The 13,059-nt window shown below is 46.4% G+C and overlaps 1 protein-coding gene across 3 annotated transcripts in view; it reads left to right on the forward strand.

The window, feature by feature from the left end:
- Nucleotides 1-1,028: 1,028 nt before the first annotated feature.
- The window catches only part of LOC125455725 (probable G-protein coupled receptor 132), a 111,180-nt gene continuing 99,149 nt past the window's right edge, over nucleotides 1,029-13,059 (forward strand). Inside the window, exon 1 of one of the 3 annotated variants that reach the window (XM_059649429.1) lies at nucleotides 1,029-1,122. The gene's annotated coding sequence lies outside the window, so the exon portion shown is untranslated. Of the gene's footprint in view, nucleotides 1,123-4,061; nucleotides 4,162-13,059 lie in introns of those variants that run through there. The other 2 variants (XM_059649430.1, XM_048538095.2) reach the window with 2 other exon arrangements.

Genomic DNA, 13,059 nt, shown 5'->3' on the forward strand with positions numbered 1-13,059 from the left:
CTCTGTCTATTTCTCCACCACTGCCTCATCTCTCTGCCTACATCTCTTTCCACCACTTTCTCTGCCTCACTCTTTTCACCTCTCTGCCTCTCTCACTCTATCTCTCTACCTCTGTCTCTCCCTTTCCACATCTTTGCCCCTCTTTTCACCCCTCCGCTCCTCTCATTCTATGTATATGTCTCTCTCACTCTATCTCCCTGCCTCTCTCACTTTATCGCTCTGCTTCTCTCACTCTATCCATGCCCCTTTGCCTCTGTCTTTCCACATCTCTGCCTCTCTCTCCCCATGTCACTGACCCCCTCTCTCTGTCTCCACCTCACTCTCTGCCTCTCTCTCTCCACCTCACATTCTGCCTCTCTCGACCTCACACATACACTCTCTCTCTCTGCATTTCTGCTCCCCCCCCCCAACTCTCTCTCTCTCGCCCTCCACCTCTCTCTCTCTTCTCTCTCCAATTTACAATATTTGAGGACAGGGTGTAACTTTCACATCATGTAAAGCCTAGTGTTAGGAATGGTTTCAGGGGATGGTTTCAGTTCGTAGATCCAGTCACTTCATGATGTGAAGGTGCTGGTGTTGGACTGGGGTAGAGACGCAGTCTCCCAAAGCAGTGAAACAAACTAAGCAACGTCTAGTGATTTTATTTGGCAGAAATGAACAAACGGTTTTTCACAGAATTGGACAGGAAACTAACAAGTCTGGGAAGTGTGTATGAAATGTCTCACACTTATACAGTTACTAGCATTACCTTTAGTTAAGTTCATCACTGCAGCTACAGCTGACTCGATTAAATATAAAACTCACGTTAATCAGCTAACCTCAGAGTCTCAGTCTGCATAGTGCACAGTTGGGAAAATACATTTTTTAAAAAGTTTGTTTGAAATTAAACCACTTCCTATCTCGTTTTGAAGTAACAATGAAGTAACAGCTTTAATTAGCCTGATTCAGTTTGCTGGAGTCACAGGCAGAAGCTGACATTCAGAGAATGGCACGGAGAGAAGCCTAGATCAGGAGAGAGAGGGAAAGAGAGAAAACAGAAAGAGAAGAGAGACATTGAGAGAGATAGAGACATAGCGCACAACATTTTGAAACTTGTTGTCATTACCTGGTCACTACATTGAGGTAAGATTTTTAAACAAATCAATTTTATTAGTTGTTAAGTGCTCGGGAATATTCCGAAGCTGTAAAAGGAGGGTTTTTTTTAATCACTGTAAGTTTGATGACTGTTTTCTTTCACGATGATTTTCAAAAATTAAATTCAATGACAGCAAGTTCTAAGTATAACTATCTGCCAGTGCTTGAATGGGTTTAGATCGAGCTCCAGTTTGTGTGGAAAACCTCAAAACTAGTGAGGAGAAATGAAAATCAAAACAAAATGCAAACAGTTTGGAGCAGGCGGTAAGCGACACACCACACAGTAACAACTTCCATACCTTTAATGACGAGCATTTAACCAGCTAGTGCTCAACTCAAGGACACTTCACAACACTCACCAAACTCCAAAGAAACATTCATCTGTTTCTGTGGTAGAATCTTGCTCTGTTTGTTTCTGCATGACAGTATTCCTTAACTTTCCACAGATAAAATGTTTAGAGGAGGTTATTCAGCCCATCAGGCCAGTTCTACCATTTACCAGGATCATGGATGATCTTCTACCTCGATACCATAGTAACAGGAACAGAAGTAGGCCATTCCTCCCATCGAGTCTGCTCCTCTATTCAGGTTCTTTGCTCTTCCTGCCAAAGTGCATAACTTCACCTGTTCCCCATCTGCCTAGCCTTGGTCCAATTGTCCCATATCACTACTCCCTCCCCATGGCCCTTAATGTTCAGGGTATTCATAGACTCAGCGACAGAGCATCGATCTCACTCTGGGGGAGAGAATTCCAAAGTTGCACCAGCCTCTGTGCGGAAAAATTCCTTCTCATCTCAGAATTGCACTGAGACAGTGACCTACTGACCCAGACGAAACCACCTCCTACCATGACCCTGTCAAGCCAATGACAGTGCACAGGGCCAAGGGATCTGACCTTCTGGATAGTCAGGCAGGCTCTGGACAGCGACCATAGAATCCCTATCCTGCCCATCGAGTCCATTCTGGTGCTCCAAAGAGCATCCCACCCAGGCCCCTACCCTGCCCCATTCTGTAACCCTGTATTTCCCGTGGCTAACCCATGCAGCCTGCACATTGACAGACACCATGGGACAATGTAGCACGGCTAATCCATCCTAACCTGCATATCTTTGAACTGTGGGAGGAAACCAGAGCACCCAGCCATTGGGAGAAATGTGCAAACTCCACACAGTCACGTTACAAGCCATCATCTGAAGCCAGTGGACAGCTGGTAGTATTTTGGAATGAATCAAAATGATGCTTTTTTTCCTAAACGGAGATCAGGACCTTAAGGAAATCTCCAGGCCCTGTGAACGGCGCATCATGTCCCTGGTTGTGGGAGTTAGTATGAGTTGAGGAAGGATTTGAACCACCTCCAGCTCTCTGAGGAAGTGTCTTTCCAAAGGGAAAGTCCAGTTACGCAGTGAGCAATGAATTTGACAAAATGCCGTGACAGATGTGCAGTGATCAGGTTGACTCAGAGCTGTGGTGGTGCCTCATAAGTCCCACTGAGAATGGACAAGACAGTTACTGAAGGCTAGAAAGCAAGATTATTTAACAGCAAATTACATAAGTGCAGGGGAAGCCCCTGAGATACGGTCATTGAGCCATATAGAGGCACAACACTGTAATAGAACTTTCAGTCCTAGGCGTCATGTTGACCAGATATCTGAAATTAATCTAGTCCCATTTAACATAATGTAACATAAGAACTAGGAGCAGGAGTAGGCCATCCGGCCCCTCGAGCCTCCCCCGCCATTTAATGAGATCATGGCTGATCTTTGAGACTCAGCTCCACTTACCTGCCCACTCACCATAACCTTTCATTCCTTTACTGTTCAGAAATTTATATAGCCTTGTCTTAAAAACATTCAGCGAGTTTTATCTTCTCAATATCGCACTGTTTGCCAGTATTTTGCCCATATCCCTCTAAACCATTCCTGTTCATGTGCCCATCCAGGTGTCTTTTAAATGCTGTAATTGTACCAGCCTCCACCACTTCCTCTGGCAGCTCATTCCACACACGCACCTCCCTCTGCATGAAAAAGATCCCCCTTCGGCCCTGTTTAAATCTTTTCCCTCTTACCTTAAACCTATGCCCCTCTAGTTTTGGACTCCCATATCCCAGGGAAAACAACTTGACTATTCACCCTATCCATGCCCCTCATGATTTTATAAACCTCCAAAAAGTCACCCCCATCAGCTCCGACACTCCGGGGAAAATTGCCCCAGACTTGTCAGCCTTTCCCTAGACCTCAAACCCTCCAACCCTGGCAACATTCCTGTAAAATTCTTTCTGAACCCCTTCATGTTTCACATCATCCTTCCTATAGCAAGACCAGAAATGGATTCCAAAAGTGGCCGAATCAACGTCCTGTACAGTTGAAACATGACCTCCCAACTCCTATATTCAATCCACTGACCAATAAAGGCAAGCGTACCAAATGCCTTTCTCTCAATCCCATTTACCTGTGACTCCACTTTCAAGGACCTATGAACCTGCACTTTTCAGTCTCTTTGTTCGGCCACACTCCCCAGGAGCTTACCATTGACTATGTTAGTCCTGCCCTGCTTTGCAAAATGCAGCACCTCACATTTACCTGAATTAAACCCCACCTGCCACTCCTCAGCCCTTCAGCCCATCTGATCAAGTTCTCAGATGGGATTGTGGGGTGGTAATTGATGGTCGGGGAGGAGGAATGATTGTTTTGAATTTGTCTCGAGGTATATCGGGCGAGGTGCCAACTCTGAGAGACCAACTCTGGCCGATCCCTGGCCATATTCTCCCATCTCTTACGGGGCCATCCCTAAATTTGTTGCTAAGAAAGCATCGATATCTCTCCAACTTCCCCAGGCTTCTCGCTAATTGAACAGTTTCTGTGGCATGGTGTAAACTCGACGGTAAATCCCTCCTTCTTCTTTGATGCCGAAAAAAGAGGAAGAGGCAGGTTCAGAGAAGACAGAACATTTTGAGAAGAAGGTCAGCAGTGAGACTTCCAGTGGGTAAAGGAGCATATGAGCCTAAGCTGTTGCTGGAAACTGTTGTTGGTGAGTAAGAGCGAAAATGTTTTGCGAAATTGTTCTGGGAGCAGTGAGCATCAGAAGCTTCGAGTTCGCATTAAAGGTACCTGCCATTGTAAGGAATAATTAACCTAAACAGGATTAAACACAGCCAGAGTGCTCTGATGAAGGGTCTAGGCCCGAAACATCAGCTTTTGTGCTCCTGAGATGCTGCTTGGCCTGCAGTGTTCATCGAGCTCCACACCTTGTTATCATGCTCCATATTGTAGTTTGCTTCCCCTGCTTGATGTGAGAAGCTGGGTACGTTCCCAGGGCCCGGAATCTGCATTTGTGCAAGAAGTGTCTCCAGCTGCACCTCCCGGAAGCCTGAGTTTCAGAGTTGGAGCAGCTCCTGGGGACACTGTGGAGCATTCGCGAGGCGGAGTGTCATGGTCAGCATGTATAGAGAGGTGGTGGCACGACAGGCTCAGAGCCTACAGGCAGGACGGGAATGGGTGACCACCAGGCAGAGCAGGAGGTAGTGGAGGAATCTCCTGCTAAACAGGTTTAATGTTTTGGATAATGTTGAGAGGAATGGCAGAAGCAGGCAAATTAATGGGACCATGGTTGGCTCTGCTGCTGAGGGAGGGAGAGATAGGTATAGAAGTGCTATAGTTGTAAGGGATTCATTTGTAAGGGGAATAGATAGGTGTTTCTGTTGCTGCAGACGAGAGCCTGGGATGGTGTGTTGCCTCCTGGTACTGGTGTCCTGGATGTCTCACAGCAGTTGCAGGAATTTCTGGAGTGGGAGAGTAAATAACAAGTAGTTGTGACACATGTTGGGACTAACTACCGAGGTTTAAAAAAAGGGGGATGAGGCCCTAAAAGCAGGATATAGAGAACGAGGAAGAAAGCTGAAATGTAGAACCTCAAAGGTAGTTATCTCAGGAATACTATCGGTGCCATCAGCTAGTTGGAGTAGAAACAGCTGGATATAGATGGGATGAACACGTGGCTGAAAGATGGTGCGGAGAGTAGGGTTTCGGATTCGTGGGATGTTGGGAATGGTTCTGGGGAAGGTGGGTCCTGTACAAACTGAATAGGTTACACCTGGGCAGTACCAGGAACATAGAACATAGAACATAGAACATTACAGCACAGCACAGGCCCTTCGGCCCTCAATGTTGTGCCGACCTGTCATACCGATCTCAAGCCCATCTAACCTACACTATTCCACGTACGTCCATATGCTTATCCAATGACGACTTAAATATACCTAACGTTGGCGAATCTACTACCGTTGCAGGCAAAGCGTTCCATTTCCTTACTACTCCCTGAGTAAAGAAACTACCTCTGACATCTGTCCTATATCTTTCACCCCTCAATTTAAAGCTATGCCCCCTCGTGCTCGCCATCACCATCCTAGGAAAAGGCTCTCCCTATCCACCCTATCTAACCCTCTGATTATTTTATATGTCTCAATTAAGTCACCTCTCAACCTTCTTCTCTCTAACAAAAACATTCTCCAGTCCCTCAGCCTTTCCTCGTAAGACCTTCCCTCCATACCAGGCAACATCCTCATAAATCTCCTCTGCACTCTTTCCAAACCTTCCACATCCTTCTTGTAATGCGGTGACCAGAACTGTACACAATACTCCAAGTGCGGCCGCACCAGAGTTTTGTACAGCTTCACCATAACCTCTTGGTTCCGGAACTCAATCCCTCTATTAATAAAAGCTAAAACACTGTATGCCTTCTTAACAGCCCTGTCAACCTGGGTGGCAACTTTCAAGGACCTGTGTACATGGACACCGAGATCTCTCTGCTCATCTACACTACTAAGAATCTTACCATTAGCCCAGTACTTTGCCTTCTGGTTACTCCTACCAAAGTGCATCACCTCACACTTGTCTGCATTAAACTCCATTTGTCACCTTTCAGCCCAGCTGTGCAGCTTATCTGGTGTCTTTGGGGGGGATACTTGGCTGTGAGGTTGGGGAGGGGTTTAAGTCAGTGCGGCAGGGGGATGGGAACCAGAGGAGATGGGGAGAAGATGCAGAAATTGAGGGAGTGGTAGAAACCAAGGCAAATATGGCTAAGAACAAGAAGAGGCAGAGAAACACGGCTGAAAAAGGGCAGGAGGGATGGTCTGAAATGCATGTGCTTCAATGTGAGAAGTATAACAGGCAAAGTATTTTAACGTAGAGCTTTGGTTAGTATGTGGAACTGTGACATTATTGCGATTACAGAGACTTGGCTGAAAGAGAGACAGGACTGGCAGCTGAATCTCCCAGGATTTCGATGTTTCAGGTGTGATAGGAGGGGATGTAAAAGAGGTGGGGGAGTTGCATTATTGATAAATGTATATCTCATAGCTGTACAGAGGGAGGATACATCAGAGGACTTGTGTGGCGAAGCAATGCAGGTCGAGTTCAGGAATAGGAAAGGTGAAATCACAGGGATTGGGGTATACTACAGGCCTCCCAATGGCCAGCAGGAGATAGAGCAGGGAATATGTTGGAAAGATGGAAAAACAGCAGGTTCGTTCCGGTGGGTGATTTTAACTTCTTCTATATTGACTGAGACTCATGACGTGTTAGGGGCTTGGAGGGGACAGAATTTGTAAACACCATTCCACAGGGTTTTTTGACACAATATGTAATCAGTCCAACCAGGGAATGCGTTATACTGGACCTGGTTTTGGGAAATGAGCCCGGCCGGGTGAGTGGAGTTTCAGTGGGGGAGCATTTCGGGAATAGTGACCATAATACTGTGAGTTTTAAGATACTCATGGAGAGGGATAACAGCAGTTCTCGGGTGAAGGTGTTAAATTAGGGGAAGGTGAACTACAACAATGTTAGGCAGGAACTGGAGAATTTTGATCGGAGTCGGCTCTTTTAGAGTAAATCTGCATCGTACATGTGGGTTCATTTCAAACTGCAGTTGGTAAGAGCTCAGGAGCAGCACATTTCTGTGAGAATGAGGATGGGTTTGGTCAAGTTATGCGAACGTTAAATGACCAGTGATGTCATGCCCTTGGTCAGAAAGGAAAAGGAAGGATACATGAGGTCTGGGAGGATGGGAATGGATGAAGTCCTTGAAGTAAATAAGGAAAGTAGGAAAGAGCTTAAACAAGGAATTAGAAGGGCTAAAAGAGGTCATGAAAAGTCATTAGCAAACAGGATCGAAGAGAATCCTGAGCCTTTATAAAACAAGAGAGTAGCCAGGGGAAGAGTTGGCCCACTCAGGGACAAAGGAGAGAATGTGGAGCCAGAAGAGGTAGGTGAGCTCCTAAATGAATACTTTGTGCCGATACTCACCAAAGAGAAGGAATTGGTGGGAGATGGTCTCAAGCAAGGGGAGTGTTGAGTTTCGAAGCCAAGTTGCTATTAAAAAGTATTAAGGTAGATAGGTCCCTGGGCCCTGATGGGATCTGTCCCAGAATATTGAGCAAGGCAAGGCAACAAATTGCTGGAGCATTGACGAATATCTTTGCATTCTCTTTGACAGAATAACCAATGTTGTCCCACTGTTTTAGAAGGGTAGCAGGGATTGTCCAGGAAATTACAGGCCTGTGAGTGGGAGGGAAATTATTGGGAAAGATTCTCAGGGACAAGATCTATACACATAGAGAAGCAAGTGGACTTATCAGTGATAGACAGCATGGCTTTGTGTGGGGAGGTTGGCCTCACTAACTTGATTGAGTTATTTGAGGAGATGATGAAAATGATTGATGAAGGGAAAGTGGTTGATGTTGTCTACGTGGCCTTCAGTAAAGCCTTTGATAAGAACTCTCATGGCAGACTGATACAAAAGGTGAAGTCACATGGTATCGGGGATGAACTGCAAGATGGACACAAAACTGGCTTAGCCACAGGAGACCGAGGATAGCAGTGGGAGGATGTTTTTTGGAATGGAGTGCTGTGACTAGTAGCATTCCACAGGGATTGGTGCTCGGACATCTGCTGTTTGTGGTTTACATTATTGATTTAGATGAAAACGTAGCTGGTGTAATTAGTAAGTTTGTGGATGACACAAAGATGAGTGAAGTTGCAGGTAGTGAGGAGGTATGTCAGAGGATACAGCAGGATATAGATCAGGAGGAGGCATGGGCAGTAAAATGGCAGATGGAGTTTAATCTGGACAAATGTGAGGTGATGTACTTTGGAAGGTCAAGTACAGGTAGAAATTATACAGTGAATGGCAGAACCCTCAGAGGTATTGATATGCAGTGGGACCTGGGTGTGCAGGTCCATAGATCACTGAAGGTGGTAGCGCAGGTGGATAAGAGAGTAAAAAAGCTTATGGCATGCTTTCCCTCATTGGAAGGAGCATTGAGTATAAGGATAGATAAGCAATGCTGCTGCTTTATAGAACTTTAGTTAGACCACGTTTGGAATATTGCATTTTGTTCTGGTCACCACACTACCAGAAGGATGTGGATGTTTTGGAGAGGGTACAGAAACAATTTACCAGGATGTTGCCTGGTATGGGGGATTTTAGCTATGAAGAAAGGTTGGGTGGACTGGGTTTGTTTTCACTGGAGTGCAGGAGGTTGAGGGGTGACCTGATAGAAGTTTATACGATTGTGAATGGCATGGATTGAGTGGAAAATAAGGGCCTTTTTCCAAGGGTGAAGAGTTCAATTACTGGGGGACACAGGTTCAAGGTGTGAGGGAGGTAGGTTCAGAAAAGAGATGTTCGAGTCAGTTTTTTCACACAAAGGGTGGCGAGTGCCTGGAACGCACCCCCAGAGGAGGTGGTGGAAGCAGATACAACAGCAGCGTTCAGGAAGCACCTGGATGAATACACGAACAGGACGGGAATAGAGGGATATGGATCCTGTAAGTGAGGGCAGTTTTAGTATGGGAGGGCAAAATGTGTCAGCACAGGCTGGAGGGCCAAAGGGCCTGTTCCTGTGCTGTAATGTTCTTTGTTCTTTGTCCTTAATATTTGGATCTTTAATCTCCTGTTTTACTGAGATAAGCTGCGGCTTTTTTCAATTGCTCAGGAAATTTTACCAATGTGTTGCATGACAAAAGAAATAGTGAAAATGATTATTTCTATTGAGCATTGCTGACTGGATTCCTATGTACCTTTGTTTGATTTGATTCTGATTTTGTTGTCAGGTGTAATTTACATAAAAGTGCAATAGAATAGAGGGAAAAGATTCCGTGTGACACCACGATACGGTGCCACTTTGAATAATTTAAGAATAAGGGAAAAGGAAGAAAGATATAACTTGAAGAGCATGGCTCGGTTGGTCCTGAGCCTGCTCATCACCATCAATAATGCCTTCAACTGTTATCATCCCTTCACTGCCCTGCTGCCATTTGTACTGGAACCAGCCAACGTTGAAATCACTGACCCTCAGTTGCCTGTTTTTTGTTGCTGGGCTCACCTGTCTGATGTTGCAACCTGCATCAGCCAATAATGCTGCTTTCACTGCCATTCCAATGATCTCAGATTGTCCTGCAGAACCCTCAATGAGCTGATCTGACAGCTACCCATCTCTGTTCTTGAACTAACAAGGTGTAGAGCTGGATGAAAACAGCAGGCCAAGCAGCATCAGAGGAGCAGGAAGGCTGGCGTTTCGGGTCCGGACCCTTCTAATTTTCTGAAGAAGAGTCCCATCCCGAAATGTCAGCCTTCCTGCTCCTCTGGTCTGCTGCTTTCATCCAGGTCTGCACCTTGTTTTCTCAGATTCTCCAGCATCTGCAGTTCCTGCTGTCTCTGTATTTTCTGGTGGCATTTTTCAAATTTAAATCTGAAATCCTCCACAGGCTCACCTGTTTCTGCTCTTGAAATTTATGTATGAAATGAGTGGAAAGTGGTGGAGGCCGGTACAATTACAACATTTTAAAAATATCTGGATGGGTATATGGATAGGAAGGGTTTAGAGGGATATGGACCAAATGCTGGCAAATGGGACTAGGTTAATTTTGGATTAATCTCAGCATGGACAAATTGCACTGCAGGGCCTGTTTCTGTGCTGTATGAAATAATTAGCCTTTTAAATCACAAACCACAACAGCGATCGGATTCCCCTTTGTCCTTACCTACCATCCACCAATATCCACATCCAGAAGATCACCAGGCACCATTTCGCCCACCTCCAGCAAGATGCCTCCACCAGACACATATTCCCCTCCCCTCCCTTGTCCGCCTTCCACAGGGACCGTTCCCTTCGGGACACCCTGGTCCACACTTCCTTCACCTCTAACATCTGCCCACAGCCCCAGGGCGCCTTCCCCTGCAAACTGTAGAAGTTCTAACACCTGTACGTTTTCCCCCTCCCTCTCCAACGCTCCAGGCGAGTAACACTTTACCAGCATTTCACACAATCTCGCCTACTGCACTCGCTGCTCACAATGTGGTCACCTCTACACTGGCGAAACAAAGTGTAGACTGTTTAATCACTTTGTAGAACATCTTTGTTCTGTTCACCAAAATGACCCTGAGCTTCCTGTGGCCTGCCACTTTAACACACCACCCTGCTCCCTGGCCAGCACCTCTGTCCCAGGCCTGCTGCAGTGTTCCAGTGAAGTTCAGTGCAAGCTGCAAGAACAGCACCTCATTTTCCACTTGGGGACCCTGCAGCCCTGCAGACTCAATATCAAGTTCAATAATTTTAGGGCGTCAACTTTCCCATGTCCTCACTCCAAGCTGCACACACCAGACACTGTCATCACACGTTCTGCTATTACAAACCAACACACCTTCAGCTAACACTCCCCATTAGCAACTAAGCATCCCCCTTGACCTTTACTCGTCCTTTGTTTGCCAACTGTTGTTTTCTCTCTCTCTCTGTCGGCTTCATTTCCACCTATCGTTTAATCCTCCCCATCTCCCCCTAACCCCCCAACACATCTTCAGCATATATATCAACAGCTCCCCACAATGTGCATTTACTAGTGTCGGACTAGGGGGTGGACAAAGTCACATGACACCAGGTTATCTGTCCAACAGGTTTATTTGAAATCACAGGCTTTTGCAGCTTGCCCCTTCATCAGGCAAAGCTGTGCAACTTCTGACAATTTCCCAGCTACCATCAGCTCTGAGGGGGGGTCACTGGGCACGGAACGTTAACCTGCTTTCTCTCCACAGGTGCTGCCAGGCCTGCTGAGCTTTTCTAGCAATTTCTGATTTTGTTTCAGATTTCCAGTATCTGCAGTTTTTCGGCTGCTTTCTTTGCCTTTGTAGTTGTCTGCTGTGCTGACCTTCTGCTTATTGTGTGCATGTATGCCTATCTCTCTCTCCGTGAACGCTGACAGTTGCAGGCTTCACACCTTTTTGAAAATGTTCTGCTTTTCTATTCTTATGACCAAAGTAAATAACCTCACACTTCCCCGCACTATGTTCCACAAGCAGTTTTGTTGCCTACTCATTACCCTTGATGTATTTTTGCAGCTTTTCAAATCTTCGAGTGCATCACTGTGAGTTTGTAACTTCGGCAATCTTTGCTGCAATATTTTCAGGACAGCAAAGTACCTGGAGATCCGAAAGAAAATCAGAAAGACTCAGCAGATTCGGCAGAATCTATGCAGAGACAGGAACGGAATTAAAATATCCAGAGGGATCGGATAGTTTCTCTGCCATGATGTTAATGCACCAGTGAACAGGGCTGCTCTGAACAATGTCATGCTCTTTTCTCGATGATTAATATAACAATAATACACTGGGACTCAGGGGAGGGGGCCAGGTGAAAGCCGATAGCCATGGCAGGCCCAATTGATGGCTTCAAGAGGGTATTGGATGATTATTTGGATCGAAATGGTGCACAGGGGTGTGGGGAAAATGTAGGAGGTTACCATTAGGGAATGGAACTGCTGCAGACACAATGCACTGGAACAATTCTCAATACAACGGAGAGCAGGAAGAGACACATTTGCAATGCACCCTCACAGCCAATTGGCCTGTTGGTCTCTGAGGAAAACTGGAGAATGATGAATCTCCCCCAAGCTGTATGTTCCTGCTCTGCGTTCACATGCTGGAACCACTAAACAGCTGGGTGTGGTGCTTCTGAGAATTAGACCCCATCGTCAGACCCACCCATCCCACCCCAGCTTGGGTCTCCATTAGAAACTCTATCACTTCCCATGCAGATATTAGTAGATGCCAACTCTCCAGTATGGCCCTGGAGTCTTCAGCATTAATGTTTAATCTCCAGGGCATGACTGCAAATTTAATGCCCACCCCTCCACCAACACCCGCCGCCGGCGCCCCCCTCAAACCCCCAACTCCCAACACCCATCACTTGGTGGGATGAATGTAGGAAAAGGTCGCAGGATGAGTTCATCTATCCAGTCAGAAAGCTCCTACCCCACTGGATCCCATTCCCACCTGGGCCTGTTTGTGCACAGACCATTGAAGCTGCCCTCAGGGCAGGAAGAGAGAGCTGGTAAAACACGTGTGGAGAGTAGAAGAGCAGGGGGTGATGGTGACCTTGAACACGACACTTGTTGAACCTTAGCTGGAGGATTGTGCCCAGTTGTGGGTGCCACATGAAGGGAGAGGCGTGAACGAATTGGAGAGAGAGTGCAGGAGTGATTCATACGAATGGCTCCAGGAATGAGAAACTCCAGCAATGAGGATAAACTGGAGAAGCCGGGATTGTTCTTCCTGGAGAGGTGGCTGCAACGAGATCTGGTCAAGGCTTTCAAACTTGTGAGGGGGCTGTATAGAGCAGGTAGGGAGAAGCTGTTGCCACTCATGAAAGAAATAACACAAGAGGGTATAGGCTTAAGGTGATGTGTGATGGGAAGAATGGGGAATGTGTGAGGAAAATAACTTTCACCCAGAGTAGTTAGGGTGTGGAATGCACTGCCTGAGAACGTGGTGGAGGCAGTTCCAACTGAGCCCTTCTGGTGGAGCATTGGATGGCTTTTTGGATAGAAATGGTGTGCAGGGACATGGGGAAAAGGCAGGAGGTTGGCACTAGGGGAC

Source organism: Stegostoma tigrinum, chromosome 10 (assembly GCF_030684315.1).
Source record: "Stegostoma tigrinum isolate sSteTig4 chromosome 10, sSteTig4.hap1, whole genome shotgun sequence".
Taxonomy (NCBI): Eukaryota; Metazoa; Chordata; class Chondrichthyes; order Orectolobiformes; family Stegostomatidae; genus Stegostoma; species Stegostoma tigrinum.